At 43.4% G+C, this 20,924-nt stretch overlaps 1 protein-coding gene across 3 annotated transcripts in view; it reads right to left on the reverse strand.

Annotated features, from left to right (window-relative positions):
• The window catches only part of LOC124716897, a 289,921-nt gene extending 271,997 nt beyond the window's left edge, over nt 1–17,924 (reverse strand). For all 3 annotated transcript variants that reach the window (XM_047243455.1, XM_047243453.1, XM_047243452.1), the window contains exon 1: nt 17,809–17,924. The gene's annotated coding sequence lies outside the window, so the exon portion shown is untranslated. The remainder of the gene's footprint in view (nt 1–17,808) is intronic.
• Nucleotides 17,925–20,924: the final 3,000 nt, after the last annotated feature.

Raw genomic sequence — 20,924 nt, forward strand, 5'->3', positions numbered from 1 at the left:
TTTTTGGCCGTGCTTACGAAACAATTGCTAGACGAAATTTCAAGGATTTCAAGGTGCTTTTGAATAAAATGCCAGTCATTGTATAAATATTCACGCTATGTTCATATGCTGATAAAATTTATACGTGACAATCTGGTTAATTTCCTCCAGTTTATGTAGGTTCTTAAACAGTTGTGTGTATCGAAGCAGTCTACATGTTTTCTACCTTACTGGCTTTTTTGGATTCTAGTTTCCCGGATGATGAACAAAGAGTCCAAAATTGAAAATAACAACGGACAAACAGGTGGTGTGGTTAGCTTATTAACTGTAACAATTTTACAGTTCCAAGTGCGTTCTTTCTTCGTGACACTTCGGTGCCCTATACAGCGTCACTGCAACGTAATTAATTAGAACAGAGATTCGACAATTTGAATAAGTGAAATTGAAAAAGTAAGAAGCTATTGTTGGAGGTCACATCTTTCCGTAACCGAAATAAACGCAAATAAAGTGGAATCTGAGCTATGACATTGTGGCAAAATAGCACAATATTCCTGCTGCTCACATATTTATGCTACACTAAGTGATAAAAAGTATCCGGACACCTGTCTGAAAATGACTTACAAGTTCGTGGCGCCCTCCATCGGTAATGCTGGACTTCAATATGGAGTTGGCCCACCCTTAGCCTTGATGATAGCTTCCACCATTGCAGGCATACGTTCAATCAGGTGTTGGAAAGTTTCTTGGGGAATGGCAGCCCATTCTTCTCGGAGTGCTGCACTGAGTAGACGTAACATTGTCGGTTGGTGTGGCCTGGTACGAAGTAGGCGTTCCGAAACATCTCAAAGGTGTTCTATAGGATTCAGGTCAGGACTCTGTGCAGGCCAGTCCATAACAGGGATGTTATCGTCGTGTAACCACTCCGCCATTGGCCGTGCATTGTGAAAAGGTGCTCTATCGTGTTGAAAGATGCAGTCGCCATCCCCGAACTGCTCTTCAACAGTGGGAAAGAAGAAGATGCTTAAAACATCAATGTAGGCATGTGCTGTGATAGTGCCACGCTAAACAACAATGGGTGTAAGGCCCCTCCATAAAAAACACTGTAACACCACCGCCTCCGAATTTTACTGTTTGCACTACACACGCTGGCAGGTGACGTTCACCCTGCCATCGGATCGCCACATTGTGTACCGTGATTCGTCACTCCTCAACGTTTTTCCACAGTCCAATCGTCCAATGTTTACTCTCCTTACACCAAGCGAGGCGTCGTTTGGCATTTACTGGCGTGATGGGTTGCTTATGACCATGAAATCCAAGTTTTCTCACCTCCCGCCTAAATGTCATAGTACTTGCAGTGGATCCTGATGCTGTTTGGAATTCCTGTGTGATGGTCTGGATAGATGTCTGCCTATTACGCGTTACGACCCTCTTCAGCTGTCGGCGGTCTCTGTCAGTCAACAGACGTGGTCGGCCTGTACCCTTTTGTGCTGTACGTCTCCCTTCATGTTTCCACCTCACTATCACATCGGAACAGTGGACCTAGGGATGTTTAGGAGTGTTGAAATCTCGCGTACAGACGTATGACACAAGTGACACCCAATCATCTGACCACGTTCAAAGTCCGTCATTTCTGCGGAGCGTCCCATTCGGCTCTCTCACAATGCCCAATGACTACTGATGTCGCTGATATGGATCACCTGGCAGTAGGTGGCAGCACACTGCACCTAATATAAAATGTTTTGGGGGGGGGGGGGGGGTCCCATACTTCTGGTCACATAGTGTAGCTTCAAGTTCCAAGTATCAAACTGTAAAGATGTCTATAATACACACATACAAAGTTTCACTGTACTCCTGAAAGTGATTTATCTGTACCGATAAAAATCGGGAGTGGTTCCCGGAGACACCACTCACTCAATGTGGCAAGGATATGACGTCACCAAGCCGTGTCATATGCTTTACGTAAGCAAAAAAAAGACAGTAATCAGGTGTTGCCGTCTAGAAAAGGTTGTTCAGATGGCAGACTTCCGTCACTAAGATGGTCGTAGGTCGTGTTCCAGAAATGAACAGCATAGAGACAGAAATGATGACACTTCCTGCAGGACCTGACGATCATTTTGCAGGGCAATGCTCAAGCACGTACAGTGCAAGTTGTTACTGATTTGTTTGACTGATGGGGCTGCTAAGTGCTATACCACCTACAACACTCCTCTGACGTAAGCCCTCGTAAGTTCAACTCGATTTCTACACTGAAGGAAACACTTCACTGCATTCGCTTCAGAACTAGTACAAATTCGTCGCGCAATAGACCGCTCCACTCGAACTGTGAACACAACTGGCGCTGCTAAGAGTGTCCTACGACTTCCACGTCGCTGGCAACGGGTTATACACAACGCTGGTGACTACTTTGAAGGTCAGTAAAACTGCGAAATCCGTATCTGTACGGGCTGTAAATAAATAGTTGCCACTATTAAAGTTCCAACGCTCGTATAGCCAAATATATTCCGGAAATTTCATTGCCATATTTAATTATTTTTTGCTGTTGCGATTTTTTTCAGTCAGCGTGTTTATGAGACACTTAAAATCATGTCTCATGTTACCGTTTAAGTCTCTGACACCCAAACCTCCAGATGTCAGGCAATCACACCGGTACCAAACATTGTGTGACGATAGAGTACCAACCAAAACGCCGATTTATTTCGTGCTGTGTTCCGTCGCCCAGTGCAAGATGCGAAAGCGATAATTAAAAGTTACACGAGAACTACGTAGTATAGGTAAACGCTATCTGTGAGCTCTAACTGCGAAGATCTCTGCTAGGTGACGTGGTAGAGCGTCGAATCCTCGTACAAAAGGTCACGAGTTCGCAACCCGCTGATGGCGATTTTTTCTTTAACAGATTACACATGAAACTGTTATGTGGGAAAACACTTTTCTGACATGTACAGTGACGTTTGAGAGTTTTTAGCGAAGTTCTTTTGGCAGTCTGCTTTCGCTTCGTTAGTTGAAAGTAGCAAACTTATACAGGGTGAAAAGTATTTAAACCGACAAACTCTGGGAGGTTGTAGGGGACATCAAAACAAATATTTTTCCCTAATGTCATTTTTTCCTAGGAGGATTATTTAAACCGGTGGAGGCCGAATTGCGCTCTTCAGTTGTTAGAGGCCGTATTACGACCTTCAGTTGTTAGAGGGCGTATTACGACCTTCAGTTGTAGGCAACTTCTGTCCACCATGTAGTAGTGCATTGTCTCTGTTTACTAATGGAGCGATACATTTGGAGTACGTACACTGATGTGGTTGGTGCGTACTACGTAGCGCACCACAACGGACGAGCTGCACAGCGGGTTTATCAACAACAATATCCTAATCGCCGTACCCGCATCATACGACCTTTGCTGCTGTGTACCAACGTCTGCGTTAGACCGGGTCATTTAGCAGATTACCTGGACAGGGACGACCTCGCACGGTAAGAACGCTGCAATTTGAGGAAGCTATCTTGCAGCATATGGAGCGGGATCCTTCAGTCAGCACTCGTGCAATTGCATGTAACATGGGGACAAATCAGACGAATGTGAGAACAGTCCTTCGAGAGCAATTGTTACGTCCATTTCACTTACAGCGTGTCCACAACCTGGAACCAGTTGATTATCCACCCAGAGCACAGTTTTCGCAGTGGTGCCTGGAACAGTGCGAAATGCATCCTACATTCCCATCCTCTGTGTTGTTTACCGATGAAGCCGCGTTCGGGCGTGATGGAGTCTTCAACATGCACAATTCGCATGTTTGGAGTGAGGATAACCCACATGCCACAGTTACTAGCGCTCATCAAGTGCGGTTGTTCGTTAATGTGTGGGTCAGTGTTGTTGGGGACTGTTTAATTGCGCCGTATCTGCTACCTAGGCCAATAAATGGCAGGCACTATTACAATTTCCTCGCCAGAGCACTGCCAGAATTGCTGGAAGACGTCCTGCTCCCTACATGTGGTTCCGACATGACGGAGCGCCAGCACATTTCAGTCGTCGTGTGCGTCGATTCCTGGACCGACGGTTCCCAGAAACGTGGATTGGCAGAGGTGGTCCTGTACCATGGCCTGCTCGATCCCCAGATATTTCACCTCTGGACTTTTTTGTGTGGGGAGAGATGCACTACCTTGTTTACTCAACTCCTGTTGCATCAGAAGAGGATCTGGTTGATCGGATAGAACCAGCAGCAGCAGGAACAATTCAGGATACTCCTGGGGATTTTGCCTGTGTCAGACAGAACATGATCCGACGGTGTAACCTTTGTTTACGTGTCAATGGAGGCATTTTTGAACATCTACTGTAATTGAAATTGGGTTGTGTTAATGTGTTGTCTCTTTGTCATAAAAAAATGGAAAAGTGTTTGTTGGTTTAATTAATTTGCTGCCACAGAAATCTTCCTCTGCCGGTTTAAATATTCCTCACAGGAAAAATGACATTAGTGAAAAATATTTGATTTGATGTCCCCTGCAGAATTTGTCGGTTTAAAAACTTTTCACCCTGTAGAGTACCTTTGCATACATAAGTGTGGTGTTCGCTATTTAGGCACCAAACTAACTGATGGTGGTCGAAGTAGACATGGTATAAAATGTAGACTGAAAAAAAAAAGCGTTTCTGAAGAAGAGAAATTTGTTGACATTGCATGTAGATTTAAGTATACGGAAGTCTTTTATGATGGTGTGTGTGGAGTGTAGCCATATATGGAACTGAAACATGGACGATAAACAGTTTAGATAAAAAGACAACAGAAGTTTTTGATATGTGGTGCTATAGAAGAACGCTGAAGATTGGAGGGGGAGACCACCGAAGTAATGAGGAGGTACTGAATAGAGTTGGGGGAGAAAAAAAATTTGTGGTACAATCTGACTAGACGAAAGGACATCAAGGGATCACCAATTTAGTAGCTACTGATGGGGGGTATTTGGGGGGGGGGGGGTAAAAATCGTAGAGGCCGACCAAGAGATGAATATTGTAAGCAGATCCAGAAGGATGTAGGTTACTCAGAGATGAAGAGGCTTGCACGGGATAGAGTAGCATGGAGAGCTGCATTAAACCAGTCTTCGGACTGAAGACCACAACACCACCATAAGGATATGCAGATATACTAACCAATGCTGTTCTTATGAGTGTGCTCTAAGCTTTCCTTCATAGGCCACCGAGTGTCACACAACATCACACATAACCGCGCCGAAGTACAGAATGAAAGTGCCGACCAGCCGATGCCAAACCGCTGCGCTCCGTTACTCTCGCTCGTCGCTCCGATCCATGTCGAAAACACGTGCGTAGTGAATAATTTTATGCGGAGCAACTGAAATTCGCAGAATATTACTTTGCAACTCTAGCCAACGTCGAAAGGGTGGTCTCTTTCATAAACGCCCAATGGGCAAAGGAACGCAATAAATTAAGTTAAAATTATTCTGCCGCTAGTTTCACGAAATAATTTGCAAGAAAAATAACGTTCCACATAAAGTGAGTTCAAATGAAAAGTATCAATACATAACTACAGAATGTTACACTACTGGCCATTAAAATTGCTACACCACTAAGATGACGCGCTACAGTCGCGAAATTTAACAGACAGGAAGACGATGCTGTGATATGCAAATGATTAGCTTTTCAGAGCATTCAAACAAGTTTGGCGCCGGTGGCGACACCTACAACGTGCTGACATGAGGAAAATTTCCAACCGATTTCTCATACACAAACAGCAGTTGACCGGCGTTGCCTGGTGAAACGTTGTTGTGATGCCTCTTGTAAGGAGGAGAAATGCGTACCATTACGTTTCCGACTTTGATAAAGGTCAAATTGAGAAATGCGTACCATCACGTTTCCGACTTTGATAAAGGTCGGATTGTAGCCTCTCGCGATTGCGGTTTATCGTATCGCGACATTGCTGCTCGCGTTGGTCGAGATCAGATGACTGTTAGCAGAATACGGGATCGGTGGGTTCAGGAGGGTAATACGGAACGCCGTGCTGGATCCCAACGGCCTCGTATCACTAGCAGTCGAGATGACAGGCATCTTATCCGCATGGCTCTAACGGATCGTGCAGCCGCGTCTCGATCTCTGAGTCAACAGATGGGGACTTTTGCAAGACAACAACCATCTGCACGAACAGTTAGAAGACATTTGCAGCAGCATGGACTATCAGCTCGGAGACCACGGCTGCGGTTACCCTTGACGCTGCATCACAGACAGGAGCGCCTGCGATGGTGTACTCAACGACGAACCTGGGTGCACGAGTGGCAAAACGTCATTTTTTCGGATGAATCCAGGTTCTGTTTACAGCATCGTGATAGTCGCATCCGTGTTTGGCGACATCGCGGTGAACGCACATTGGAAGCGTGTATTCGTCATCGCCATACTGGCGTATCACCCTGCGTGATGGTATGGGGTGCCATTGGTTACACGTCTCGGTCACCTCTTGTTCGCATTGATGGCACTTGGAACAGTGGACGTTACATTTCAGATGTGTTACGACCCGTGGCTCTACCCTTCATTCGATCCCTGCGAAACCCTACGTTTCAGCAGGATAATGCACGATCGCATGTTGCAGGTACTGTACGGGCCTTTCTAGATACAGAAAATGTTCGGCTGCTGCTGTGGCCAGCACATTCTCCAGATCTCTCGCCAATTGAAAACGTCTGGTCAATGGTGGCCGAGCAACTGGCTCGTCACAATACGCCAGTCACTACCCTCGATGAACTGTGGTATCGTGTTGAAGCTGCATGGGCAGCTGTACCTGTACACGCGATCCAAGCTCTGTTTGACTCAATTCCCAGGCGTATCAATGCCGTTATTAGGGTCAGAGATGGTTGTTCTGGGTACTGATTTCTCAGGATCTATGCACCCAAATTGCGTGAAAATGTGATCACATGTCAGTTCTAGTGTAATTTATTTGTCCAATGAATACCCGTTTATCATCTGTATTTCTTCTTGGTGTAGCAATTTTAATGGCCAGTAGTGTATTTGCAAGTCCAATTGAAATGACCAACGTTATTGAATATCTTCCCGTGTTCCGTCCCTGAAGAACAGATAATTGTTATTTTTTTATATAAAATCATATTAGGAAGAACCATCAATTAAGAAGACAGAGGACTTAGTCGCTATTGTAATTGCGAAATTAGAAGACTGTTCACTGATTTCTTTTAGGCATTTTTAAGGTCGATTTCACAAAGAAATACTGTCACTGATTATTAATAAACTATTGAAATTGCCCAACGGACTATTTCCATTTAGTGAAAACTCTTGGGCTAATCATAATGCAAGGTCCGGCGTTTCTCTTTTTGAATCTGACAACCCTGCGAGAAGCATAACGTGGCTACTACGAGAGTGGTTTGATAAGACTGGTAGAACAGCAAGAAAAAAATGTTAGTTTCGTAAACGATCACCTTATTTCTCGACATGGGCTCCTTTGAGTTATATACTCCTTGTTCAGCGATCCTCCACCTTTTCCATTCCATCGGAGATATAAGTTCTGTCAAACTCTCCTAAATACTCGGTAACTGCAACTATCACTTCCTCATTTGATGAAAATTTCTCTCCAGCAAACCACAGTTTCAAGTGAGGGAACAGTAATACGTCACTTGGGGCTGGGACTTGACTTCTGAGGTCATCGGTCCCCTAGAACTTAGAACTACTTAAACCTAACTAACCTAAGGACATCAACACATCCATGCCCGAGGCAGGATTGGAACCTGCGACCGTAGCGGTCGCGCAGTTCCAGACTGTTGCGCCTAGAACCGCTCGGTCGGCCACTCCGGCCGGCACAAAGAACAATTCATGCACTTTCGCAATTAGTATTACTGAGTGTGGGATGGTGCATTACCCTGGTGAAAGAGCCTTTTTTTTTGTGTGGCAGACTTTGGTCTGTTTTCAGCCAATGCAATTCTGAAACGATTCAACAACACGGTCCAGTTATGGTTCTGCTTTTCTCCAAGTAATCTACGATGATTATTTCCTGGGAATCCCAAAAAGAGCGGTTATCAACTTGCCAGCTGACAAAGTGGTCTTTGCTTTTTCCTCTGAACTTTCACCGGCCACTGTACATTGTTTTGACTACGGTTTTGACTCTGGTGTGTAATGACGGATGCCGGCTGGAGTGGCCGAGCGGTTCTAGGCGCTACAGTCTGGAACCGCGCGACTGGTACGGTCGCAGGTTCGAATCCTGCCTTGGGCATGGATGTGTGTGATGTCCTCAGGTTAGTTAGGTTTAAGTAGTTCTAAGTTCTAGGGGACTGATGACCTCAGAAGTTGAGTCCCATAGTGCTCAGAGCTATTTGAACTATTTTGCAATGACGGATCCAGGTTTCATCAACAGTCACACGTCGCAGCAGAAAGTCTTGCGGATTGCGATTAAACATCGCCAGACGTTGAGTTTAAATGTTGTTCCTGGAGCGCTTTCGGTCGACGGTAAGCAATCCCGGCCCCCACCTCGTGCACTGCTTCTTCATACCCAGTTCTCCAAGCAGGATATAATGCACTCGCTCTGTTGAGATACCTACAGTTTCAGAAAAATTTTATTCGGCGGACTTGCATTACCATATTACTGATTCTGTCAATGGTTTCCTTCGTGATGACCTCAGTTGGATGGCCAGGGCACGCTTCGTCTTTGGTGCTTGTCCGACCACGTTTAAATTCATTAATCCAAAATTAAATGACCTTTAATGACGGTGCAGAGTCAGCATGAATTTCATTCAGTTCTGTTTTGATTTGTGCAAGAGTACAATCCTTAAAATCAAAATGTTTAATAACAGCCCGAAACCCGGTTTTCTCCATTTTCAAACACAGTCAACACACTGACCAATTCAAACGGCTGTCAACAATAAATTGTATGCTGTATATTGTTGAAATTCTTTATGTGATTCTTGGAATAATCAAGCTTATCAACCACGAAGACGCGACAAACATGTTCCATTCTTTGATGGAAAGTCGTCAGACTTATCGAACGACTCTCATACAAGCTGACCCTCCAGCTCTCTCCCCTCTTGAACGAGGAGTTGAAACCTTACTACAGACATAACATTTCAACTTGCCTGTTGTATCCTCATGTCTACTTTCAATCACTGCAACATACATTGTCAGAAATCTTTTTTCTTTACTTTCAAGAGGTTGTACCTCCCTTCGAATGCATTTCTGGTCATACGTCTATATGACCTTCTTGAGTCCTTATCCTCTTAGGGATTCCTGAAGTTTGTCAGCATTTAGCAACATCAACCCGTATACAGAGACGGGACTATTCAAACAGTTCGTCCCTTCTACTCATACAGTCTACAGGGTGAAAAGTATTTAAACCGACAAACTCTGGGAGGTTGTAGGTGACATCAAAACAACTATTTTTCCCTGCAAGGATTATTTAAACCGGTGGAGGCCATATTACGCTCTTCAGTTGTTAGAGGCCGTATTACGAACTTCAGTTGTTAGAGGGCGTATTACGCTCTTCAGTTGTAGGCAACTGCTGTCCACCAGTGTAGTAGTGCATTGTCTCTGTTTACTAATGGAGCGATACACTTGGAGTGAGTACACTGATATGGTTGGTGCGTACTACGTAGCGCACCACAACGGACGAGCTGCACAGCGGGTTTATCAACAACAATATCCTAATCGCCGAATCCCGCACCATACGACCTTTGCTGCTGTGTACCAACGTCTGTGTTAGACCGGGTCATTAGCAGATCACCTGGACAGGGATGCAGTCGCACGGTAAGAACGCTGCAATTTGAGGAAGCTGTGTTTCAGCATGTCGAGTGGGATCCTTCAATCAGCACTCATGCAATTGCACTTAACATGGGGGCAAATCAGACGAATGTAAGAACAGTCCTTCGAGTGCAATTGTTACGTCCATTTCACTTACAGCGTGTCCATAACCTGGAACCAGTTGATTATGCACCCAAAGCACAGTTTTCGCGGTGGTACCTGGAACAATGTGAAATGTATCCTACATTTCCATCATCTGTGTTATTTACCGATGAAGCACTGTTCGGGCGTGATGGAGTCTTCAACATGCACAATTCGCATAATCCACATACCACAGTTACTAGCGTTCATCAAGTGCGCTTCTTCGTTAATGTGTGGGTCGGTGTTGTTGAGGACTGTTTAATTGGGCCGTATCTGCTACCTAGGCCATTAAATGGCAGGCGCTATTACAATTTTCTCGCCAGAATTGCTGGAAGACGTCCCGCTCCCTACAAGACAACGCATGTGGTTCCGACAAGACGGGGCGCTGGCACATTTCAGTCGCCGTGTGCGTCGATTCCTGGACCGACGGTTCCCAGAAACGTGGATTGGCAGAGATGGTCGTGTACCATGGCCTGCTCGATCCCCAGATATTTCACCTCTGGACTTTTTTGTGTGGGGAGAGATGCACTACCTTGTTTACGCAGCTCCTGTTGCATCAGAAGAGGATCTGGTTGATCGGATAGTAGCAGCAGCAGCAGGAACAATTCAGGATACTCCTGGGGTTTTTGCCCGTGTCAGACAGAACATGATCCGACAGTTTAACCTTTGTTTACGTGTCAATGGAGGCATTTTTGAACATCTACTGTAACTGAAATTGGGTTGTGTTAATGTGTCGCCTCTTGGTCATAAAAAAAAACTGAAAAGTATTGGTTTAGTTAATTTGCCACCAGAGAAATCTGCCTCTACCAGTTTGAATATTCCTCATAGGAAAAAATGACATTAGAGAAAAATATTTGTTTTGATATCCCTTACAACGTCCCAGAGTTTGTCGGTTTAAATACTTTTCACCCTGTATAAACAGCTCTTCACGATGTAATCAGATGCTTCAGGAAGGGCAGGAGGAGAACATGTCCGCCATGACAATGCTCGATCCCATACAGCCGACATTGTTCAGAAATTTTTAATCAAAGGAATCGTCCCCCAAACCAGCAAGATGAAAGCTAAGCTGAAGGGAGGAAGGTTTCATACAGTGGAGGAGATTGAAGGAGCTTTGCGGAATGTGCATACGCTGTAACAGAGAAAGACTTACAGGATACATTTCAAAAGCGACGGAAAAGTTATGATCGTAGTATTAGCTCCCATGGGAGTTGACGCTGCAGAAAAATGTCTAGGTAACATGTAATAACTGTAATAAATACATTTCGGGAACTATTGGATACCATCTCGTGGAATAGGCGTGAGAGATTCGTTTCACATCTACGAAACATGTCGCTTCCTGTTTTTCTTTCAATTTCGGTTAAACCAGCTGCTGACATATCTCCTTGTTTTCTGCCGTACTTTGGTGTCATATCTTATAATGCACTGCCGACATATAGAGGTTGGAGAAGAAACGGCTTTTCCAGCAGAGTTAAAAACATTTCTATGTGAGGTGTGTATCTGCAATGTAACTGAATATACAGGGTGTTTATAAATGAATATCAGGGTTTTAATGCTTTATTATATTTATTACATTAAACTTACAGTTATAAATGATATGTCAAATGAAAGAGCAGTTGTGTTTGGCACCAGTGCGCCACCTCACTGGCGCAGCGAAGTACGCGATTGGTACCCAACCGCAGGATAGGCCGCAAGGGCCCAATGACAGGGCTTGCTTTGCATGGCCTCCACGTGCACTCGAACCTAACGCCATGCGACTTTTTTCCTTTGCGGCTTCATCAAGGATCGCGTGTACGTGCCTTCGCTACCAGCAGACCTCCCTGAATTAAGAAACCGGATTGAAGCGGCTGTTGCTACATTCACTGAAGTCACACTTATCAACGTTTGGGAAGAACTCGGCTACAGACTTGATGTGTGCCATGTGACAAACGGTGCTCACATTGATCATTTATAAGGATCTTGGTAAAACTGAGTTGCTCTTTCATTTGACATATCACTTATAACTGTAAAATATTATAAAGAGTTAAAACCCCGATATTCATTTATAAACACCCTGTATTAGCTTAAAATAGTCTAGGCTATCATAGAATGTATTTTTGACCTTATAACAAACGTACTACCTTTAGTGTGGGTATCTTTGCTCAACAATGTTTCTCAAGGTAGTTTCCTGTTCTCTGTTTCAGATGCAGTGTAATACATCGCCTCAGTAAAGGGAATCGGTTGAAAGAACACAGTTGTTGTTGTGGTGGTCTTCAGTCCTGAGACTGGTTTGATGCAGCTCTCCATGTTTCTCTATCCTGTGCAAGCTGCTTCATCTCCCAGTACCTACTGCAACCTACATCCTTCTGAATCTGCTTAGTGTATTCATCTCTTGGTCTCCTTCTACGATTTTTACCCTCCACGCTGCCCTCCAGTACTAAATTGGTGATCCCTTGATGCCTCAGAACATGTCCTACCAACCGATCCCGTCTTCTAGTCAAGTTATGCCACAAACTCCTCTTCTCCCCAATTCTATTCAATCCCTCCTCATTAGTTATGTGATCTACCCATCTAATCTTCAGCTTTCTTCTGTAGCACCACATTTCGAATGCTTCTATTCTCTTCTTGTCCAAACTATTTATCGTCCATGTTTCACTTCCATACATGACTACACTCCATACAAATACTCTTAGAAACGACTTCCTGACACTTAAATGTATACTCGATGTTAACAAATATCTCTTCTTCAGAAACGCTTTCCTTGCCATTGGCGCTCTACATTTTATATCCTCTCTACTTCGACCATCATCAGTTATTTTGCTCCCCAAATACCAAAATTCCTTTACTACTCTAAGTGTCTCATTTCCTAATCTAATTCCCTCAGCATCACCCGAGTTCACTCGACTACACTCCATTATCCTCGTTTTGCTTTTGTTGATGTTCATCTTCTATCCTCCTTTCAAGACACCGTCCATACTGTTCAACTGCTCTTCCAAGTCCTTTGCTGTCTCTGACAGAATTACAATGTCATCGGCGAACCTCAAAGTTTTATTTCTTCTCCATAGATTTTAATACCTACTCCGAAATTTTCTTTTGTTTCCTTCATTGCTTACTCAATATACAGATTGAATAGCATCGGGGAGAGGCTACAACCCTGCCTCACTGCCTTCCCAACCACTGCTTCCCTTTCATGTCCTTCGACTCATAACTGCCACCTGGTTTCTACACAAATTGTAAATAGCCTTTCACTTCCTGTATTTTACCCCTGCCATCTTCTGAATTTGAAAGAGAGTATTCGAGTCAACATTCTCAAAAGCTTTCTCTAAGTCTACAAATGCCAGAAACGTAGGTTTGCCCTAATCAAAAGCATCTGGACGGCCATATGTAATGCGGAACTGACGACGATGTCACGAGGCATGGATCTGGAAGTGCCAAGGGTGGCAGGGAGTATTATGTTTGAACTAGAGCACCGGTAACAGCAGAATGCGTGGGCCAGGAGCGCACAGTGGATCGATGTGAACTAGTCGCTGGGCGTCACCAAGTAACAAATCCGTCAGGGATACTTCACCACTTCTGAAGCTGCCCAGGTCGCTGTGTAGACGTCACCAAGCAGACCACGTGTCCTGACGGACGAGGACCATCGAGTACTGCGGAGGGTGGTTGTACGAAAATGTCATGGAATCAGCGGAAGGAATCTCTCTTGAGTTCCAAACTGCTACGAACGATCTAGCTAGCTAGCACAATGGTGCATAGTGAGTTGAAAAGAATAGAGTACAGTGGCCAGTGCTAAGTGATGCTTGATAAGGTGACGCCACTAGACAGTGAGTGATTTGGAGTGATTACTCACACTATGTGTCAATCCGATGGAAGGATTTGAGTTTTGCGAATGCCTCGAGAACGTTACCTGCCATCATGTGTAGTGCCAGCAATGAGGTGAAGTGCGGAGCACATGGGTGTGCTAAGGAGGTATTTTTCGTGTTAGGATGTTGTCCCTGCATTATCCTCAAGAAAACGCAATGTGCGGAAGGATATGAACACATGTTACAGCATCGCGTGCTATGTACAGTAAAGAAACAGCCGGAGGCGATAATTGTATCAGCTTAACAATGCACCCTGTCATAAAGCATAATCTGCAAGGCAATGGTTTCTGGACAATAACATTCCTGAAATGGACTGGCCTGCCCTGAGTTCAACCCCGAACCCAATGAGTACCCTTGGAATGAGTCACAAGGTCGATTCCACTACAGATCACAGCATCCAACATCAGTACATTCTCCGGTTTCGGCTCTTCAGGAGGAATGCACTGCTCTTCCTCCACAGGCATTCCGACACCGCTTTGAAAGTTTTCTCAGCAGAGTTCATCATAAAGGCGAAGTGTGGTCACACTCCATATCAGTAGCCAGAAATAGGTGTCTGAATAGTAGAATTGTGAAAGACGTACTCTTGGTAGGCATTCGTGTGTGTAATATATCAGAGTTTCATGTTGTAGTAATGGTATTGTTTGTACCCCTTGTGCGTGATGTAAGCTGACAGTGGATTAAATTCACGTGGTTCTACTGACAGCGTTCTTCGCAAATCATATAGCTATCGAGGTTGCTAAGGTAGTGTTAAGGCACTGGACTTTCAATCGCAAGAAGTTAGAACCCCTGACTTATATACTATGACTTCACTGAAAGACTATGGCCTGCCTCCTGCCCCATCATTGCCAGATTTTGTGCGTTTTATATATGTAATTGTTGTGTTAAATGGTCAAAGGGTAAATAAATAAAAAATAAGTCAGTGCTACCCAAGACACGTTAAGAGACCGCACTTATCCTTTAATTTGCAGACGCGCGGGGTAGCCGTTCGGTCTTAGGCGCCTTGCAACGGTTCGAGTCCTCCCTCGGGCATGGCTGCCGGTGTTGTCCTTAGCGTACGTTGGATTAAGTTAGATTAAGTAGTGTGTAAAGCCTAGGGACGGGTGACCTTAGCAGTTTGGTACCATAGGAACTTACCACAAAGTTTAATTTTCACCAAAAAGTAGAGGCAGTGTAATTTAAGATATTTAGCCATTTCACCTCCTGTATATTAATGAACTGGTAGGGTTTGTTTGCCAGTGAACAACTATGACACTTTAAAATTTATTTTGTCTTTCAAAAATGGTTCAAATGGCTCTGAGCACTATGGGACTTAACTGCAGAGGTCATCAGTCCCCTAGAACTTAGAACTACTTAAACCTAACCAACCTAAGGACATCACACACATCCATGCCCTAGGCAGGATTCGAACCTGCGACCGCAGTGGTCGCGCGATTCCTGTCTGTAGCGCCTAGAACCGCTCTGCCACTCCGGCCGGCTTTTGTCTTTCGCGAGGAATATTTTGTATCTAGCACTACACTAAGATCCATATCACATATTTTAATGGGTGGTGAGACTTCTGCTGGGGGTGGGTGACAATACATACAAAATTCAAACGACGGTATCATTTGCGTAGTTGTGAGCAAAGCGAACATTGCGCAAGAAACTGTTAAGAGAAAAACCGAAGTCAAACGTTTACCAGTGAAAAGTAGCCCAATGAAAGGCAATGCCTCCTTGTATCGACCTTATGTTCAATGTCGCGCGTAATATTCTACAAAGGGAGAGGCGTGTCATTGTTACACTGGAAAATGAAAAAGATTTGGATTATCGGCAAGATGTAGGGGACTCAACTAAATCTTGCAAGGAGATACTGGTTGATAAGAGCAATAACTAAAAGTTACAACACCTACGCTATTATAAATAAAACCGTCCTGTGCATAATACATGGTAACAGGCGGAGTTCTTTACAACCCGTGAAGCGATCTGAAAGATTTTGTAAACAAACTGAAATGAAAAAAGAGAGGGCATATCATTTAACAGTAGTATCAGAAGCGTGCTTACAAACAGGCAGAATCAAGGGAACAACACGACATTTGATGTGTACCGTATACGTAATGGGGGGTCACACCACCCATCCCCTTCTTACCTTCTATCTCATGGGGAAGGAGGGAGAGGCATTCGCGTACATAACAAATTTCGTAATGTTCTGATTTTGGTTCTACCTGCCTATGAACAGACTTCTGATGTGATACTATTCAAGTTTGTATGTCATTTTTCCGACTGCATTTTAAAAATAAAATACAGCTGAAACAGTATGCAAGTGTTTGCAAAACACTGTCAAACGTTAATAATAAGATACAAATTTAAGCCATGAAATGAGCTTCAGAACTGGACGTTTCTCCTACAGCCTGCTAATATGCAAAGGCGATTTGCCTAGACGGGAGACAGAACAGTACACTCATTACACTCCTATTCAAAGGAGTTCTGTTGCAATGAATAATCTTAGGCACCACAGTTAAAACTCCATTACTGGAATTCTTCCACAGCTCTGGGTAGTCCCCTGCATCACACCTGCACCCACACACACACGTCTTTACTGGCAGCATCGCTGATTCATTTCACGTAAACTGCTCGTGGGAGTTCAGAAGATTAACTTGCATGGGAATGCTGTCGAACAAGAATCTGCAGCAAGGACAATTAAATTCAAGCTATATTTGCTGCTTCTTGTTCGTAAGTTTTGTAGTACTGATGACGATGAACAGACAACCGTTTACGGTCGCGGAGGCGAGCTTTCATAATGAATGTAATACGCAATTTATTAGACCATTAACCATTATAAGAACGTAATATGAACCCAATTCTACCAAAACAGGTCCATCCATACATCAGCAAATATCCTGCATTATGTCAAAGGCACGCAACCGATAAACTTTCTCAATACTTCTTCCTGCTGAATGTACTCACACAAATCTATCGTAAAACATTTCCACGTTTACGAACGGAAAAGCGTGACAGCGGACGGCTACAAAAAGTTTTGATTTCACGTTCACAGTTTCATGTTGTCACAGCCACGGTACTAAAATGTAATACACTAAAGGTGTAAACAAAACTACAAGTCATGTCATGAAAACAAAACTGCCGGTACCTCACAATATATTCCTTTCAGCTCGCCCACGCACACATCAGCAAATCAATATTTCCCCGTCACATGCACACATCCTAGCATACAGGCCTTAACAGGAGAACAATTGAATATCTTTCCCCAGCTGCATTTGTTATTAATCAGCGCATCTCTGGGGACTAGTGCAGCAGGGGATACAACCCGTCGGCTTTGAACAATGACGTCACAAGTCGCCAGAGAGCATGTATTACAGAGATGAAAGAGCTGAGGAGAATGTTGAGAAACAAAGGAATGCGAGAGAGATAAACATTGATCTTGTCAAAAGCATAATTGTTTTTTGACTTTTTAAAAAAAAAATCTCACGAGATAGAATAAACTGATCCTACTTTATTAAGCAATATCTTGTCAAAAACCGAGAAGCGATTCTTCTTAGTGTTGTAGCTCCCTTCAGTAGCTAATAAGTGTTTTTTGGCTTAAAAAAAAAATTTCACGAGATAGAATAAACTGATCCTACTTTATTAAGTAATAGTGTTTTTTTGGCTTTTTTTTTAAAAAAAATCTCACGAGATAGAATAAACTGATCCTACTTTATTAAGCAATATCTTGTCAAAAGCCGAGAAGCGATTCTTCTAGTGTTGTAGTTGCCTTCAGTAGCTGATAAGTGTTTTTTGGCTTTAAAAAAAAAAAAACTCACGAGATAGAATAAACTGATCCTACTTTATTAAGCAATCAGTAAAAAAACGAAATTGAAACATACAGCAAAAGCTTATTAGAACACAGAACTGCTTTATTATCTATGCCTCGAAGTGAAGACATTAAGATCTATGACTAAGTAATGACGTCATTGTTCAAAGCCGACGGGTTGTATCCCCTGCTGCACTAGACCCCATCTCTGTAACAAACGACACCACAGCCGTCTTGAACTTCACAACTATACGGTTTGAAATATCAAACCCACAAAGATATTACAGTCAAAGAACTTACTGTCTTTCCTAGGATGATCCCGACGCGATCGATTGTTTAATGACGTACGTCATGTTACGTACCTTAGAAGGAGGTAGAACTGGTTTCCGGATGAATAATGCTAGAAGCTGACAAGGTTGCACTGCACAGCGCTGAAACACGGTCAACTGACAATCTCCTCACGCTGCTTCTCTCTCTCACCGACTGCCGCTAGCCGTTTTCACGGGACCGAGGTCTGGCAAGCCAGCGACGTCACAGTTAGGTGGGGTGAGGGCTGGCGAGTGGTGGGGGGACAGAGAGGAAAAACAACGCTCGCGCGCCGGCATTTGCACGAAACAGCAGGCGTGCCTCGAAAGCAACAGGGAATTGAGCTTCGGGAAAAAGCACTTTTGCGGAAAAGTGTAGTTGATTGCAAACGACTGTGAAATGCACGGCAGAGAGTGCTACACACGGGCGTCACCAGCACTAAATTATTGGGGACGACGATTCGATAGATAAGGTATGGATAACAGGGGTTTCTTATTATTTTTATTTTACTTGCACGTCAAGTTCCATACGACCAAATTGAAGAGCAAATCTCCAAGGTCATGGAACGTGTCAGTACATTAAATTACGACAGAAGAGTAATAACAGATAAAAATAAAATGTTTATGAACCCGAAAAAGGTCAAGCCATAAAGCAATTGCAATCAACAATACAACAATTAGCTTAATTTTTCAAGGAACTCCTCGACAGAATAGGAGGAGTGAGCCATGAGGAAACTCCTCAGCTTCGATTTGAAAGCACGTGGATTACAGCTCAGAGTTTTGAATTCTAGTGGTAGCTTACTGAAAATGGATGCAGCAGTATACTACACACCTTTCTGCAAAATAATTATTCGATCCCAATGCTGGTTTGATTTCTGCCGAGTATGAACTGAGTGAAAGCTGCTTATTCTTGGGAATAAGCTGATGTTAACAAGAAATGGCAGTAAGGAAAATATATTGAGAGACCAATGTCAAAATCCCCAGGCTCGTGAACAGGGGTCGACAAGAGATTCGTGAACTTACACCACTAATTGCTCGCACCACCCGTTTCTGAGCCAAAAATATCCTTTTAGAATGGGAAGAGTTACCCAAAAATATAATGCCATACGACATAAGCGAACGAAAATAAGGAAAGTAGACTAATTTCCGTGTCGTTATTTTATTGTTTGTTGGTGTTTATAAAGCAGATATTACGCCATTTCGGAATAGGGCAGTCAATTAGAAACGAAGCTTTATTTTCGGAAATCTTAAGTTTCGTGCTGTTGTGTGTCAAAAAGATTTCGTCACACTTGAAAGTGTTTCATGAAGTGAGATGTTAAATGTGTTTCAGTATCTGTACCGTGCCCAAATCACGTCCGAGACAGAGCGGAATGAAAAGTCACTGTTTCGATACAATTAGTCCGTTCCAAGCATAAGTGGACTGAAACAGCGATACAGTTTCTGTGTCTGGCAAGAGATCGAATCTGATCCCGGCATCCGAGACAGCACTGTTTCGAAACACTGAATCAGTTCCACGTATCGATACACTGTATCGAAACAGTGGCCAAGTCTACTCACAGTCCTGTGTTACACTGCACTTGTCAAGAAGGAAAGCTATGAAGAGAGTTCAAGGCACTTCATCAGTACTGTCTAGCTTTAAAAGGCAAAGGACAGGTGGTAAGTAAATGTATATTACAAAATATATTCCAATTTACTCAGTTTTACCTCTTCAGTGTAGTAGAACACCTGGTTTATAGGAATTAACCAAAACAGGAGACACTAAGCGGTTGTCCGAGGGCATGGTTCCATATGAATTTCCGTCGCTTGAAGAAATTTACAGGCAAGAATATTCTGAAGTGGCTGTCCAAGTGGTTAGGCATGGAATACTTGGCCAACCTAGCATAAAGAAATAGGTTTCCTTGGAAAAATTATTGTTGCAGAAAAAACGACACGATATGGTAGCTCCATACCCGGAAACCAATATTCGGACCTTGAACACTTTCATGTAGGATACAACGTAAGATCCCTGAAAGATGCAGAAGCCGTTTTGGTTGCTATGAAAAAGAAAGCCCTTAATTATTTGCTACTGCTGAAGGACTGGTAAGACTTACACTTCTGTGTCCAGCTTGAAACTGCGAAGCAAAACGCAGTTTTACTCACAGGACACCAATATTTTACTGCTGTGCGGCAACAGAGGAACAATTTGCGTTCAACAATGAGAGAGCAATGGCTCAATCGGGTAGCATAGAGATGGGCAAACTGAAACACGGAACTGTTTCGAAACAAATGAAACAGTACAATGTAATGTTTCGATACGCTGTTTCGAAACAGTTTGTGTTTTGTAATCTAATAAACCTACACATTTTGTCATCTTGAATGTCTACTGTATAAGTATGTACATATAAACACAAATGTGGTGCGAGAGCGCTAATCATATCGCAGAAAGTATGAGACTATCATTTAGGCGTCTTGACAGTTTCGTATTTCCTGCAGCAAATGCGCTGCTTTCGTGTCGTGTGACTTTCATACTTTTCAATTGGTTGAGGACAGCCATAGCTGAAGACAGAAGAACCACCACGAACGGAACTGGAGGTGGGAGCAAACTGCAGAAACAACGGATATGCTACTGGGGTTCCCACATTCCGTTAGTAGGGGTAATATACCCATCCTGCTAATTTCCATGCACACAAAGGGAACCATTATGGATAATAGGCACAGTGACTATAGACTCACAAATAATGCCAAATAATTCGAAAAAATTTTGTCTTTCAAGGTGTTTCGAACCGTTACTATAAATTCACCATGCTTCCCAGCCCTTGCCGTTCACCATTACACAATCAGTGATATGTCAAACAGATTGCTTGCAGTTATACCTACATCAGATTTATGTATATGTCTAATAACTGTCACTCTACGCCCTTTTTTATTCAAAATGTTGTAGGCTTACTTGCGTTTCTTAATATGATTACTGTACATGAACAGATCAAACAGACTTTAGAAATGTTGCAAGAATATTTACATCCAGTTTTGACAACAGGAGAGGCTCGTAGCAAGTCAGTCGCACTCCCATTATCTTTTATTATTCTTGCAGATCTAGATTTCGGTTGTAAATAGCTACAATCAGTGCATTTTCGTTACAATTCAACACGGCGGTTGAACAGTAACGGAAACGCACGGAAAATGGCTATCTACAG

This window comes from Schistocerca piceifrons, chromosome 9 (genome assembly GCF_021461385.2).
Source record: "Schistocerca piceifrons isolate TAMUIC-IGC-003096 chromosome 9, iqSchPice1.1, whole genome shotgun sequence".
In the NCBI taxonomy this organism is placed as follows: domain Eukaryota; kingdom Metazoa; phylum Arthropoda; class Insecta; order Orthoptera; family Acrididae; genus Schistocerca; species Schistocerca piceifrons.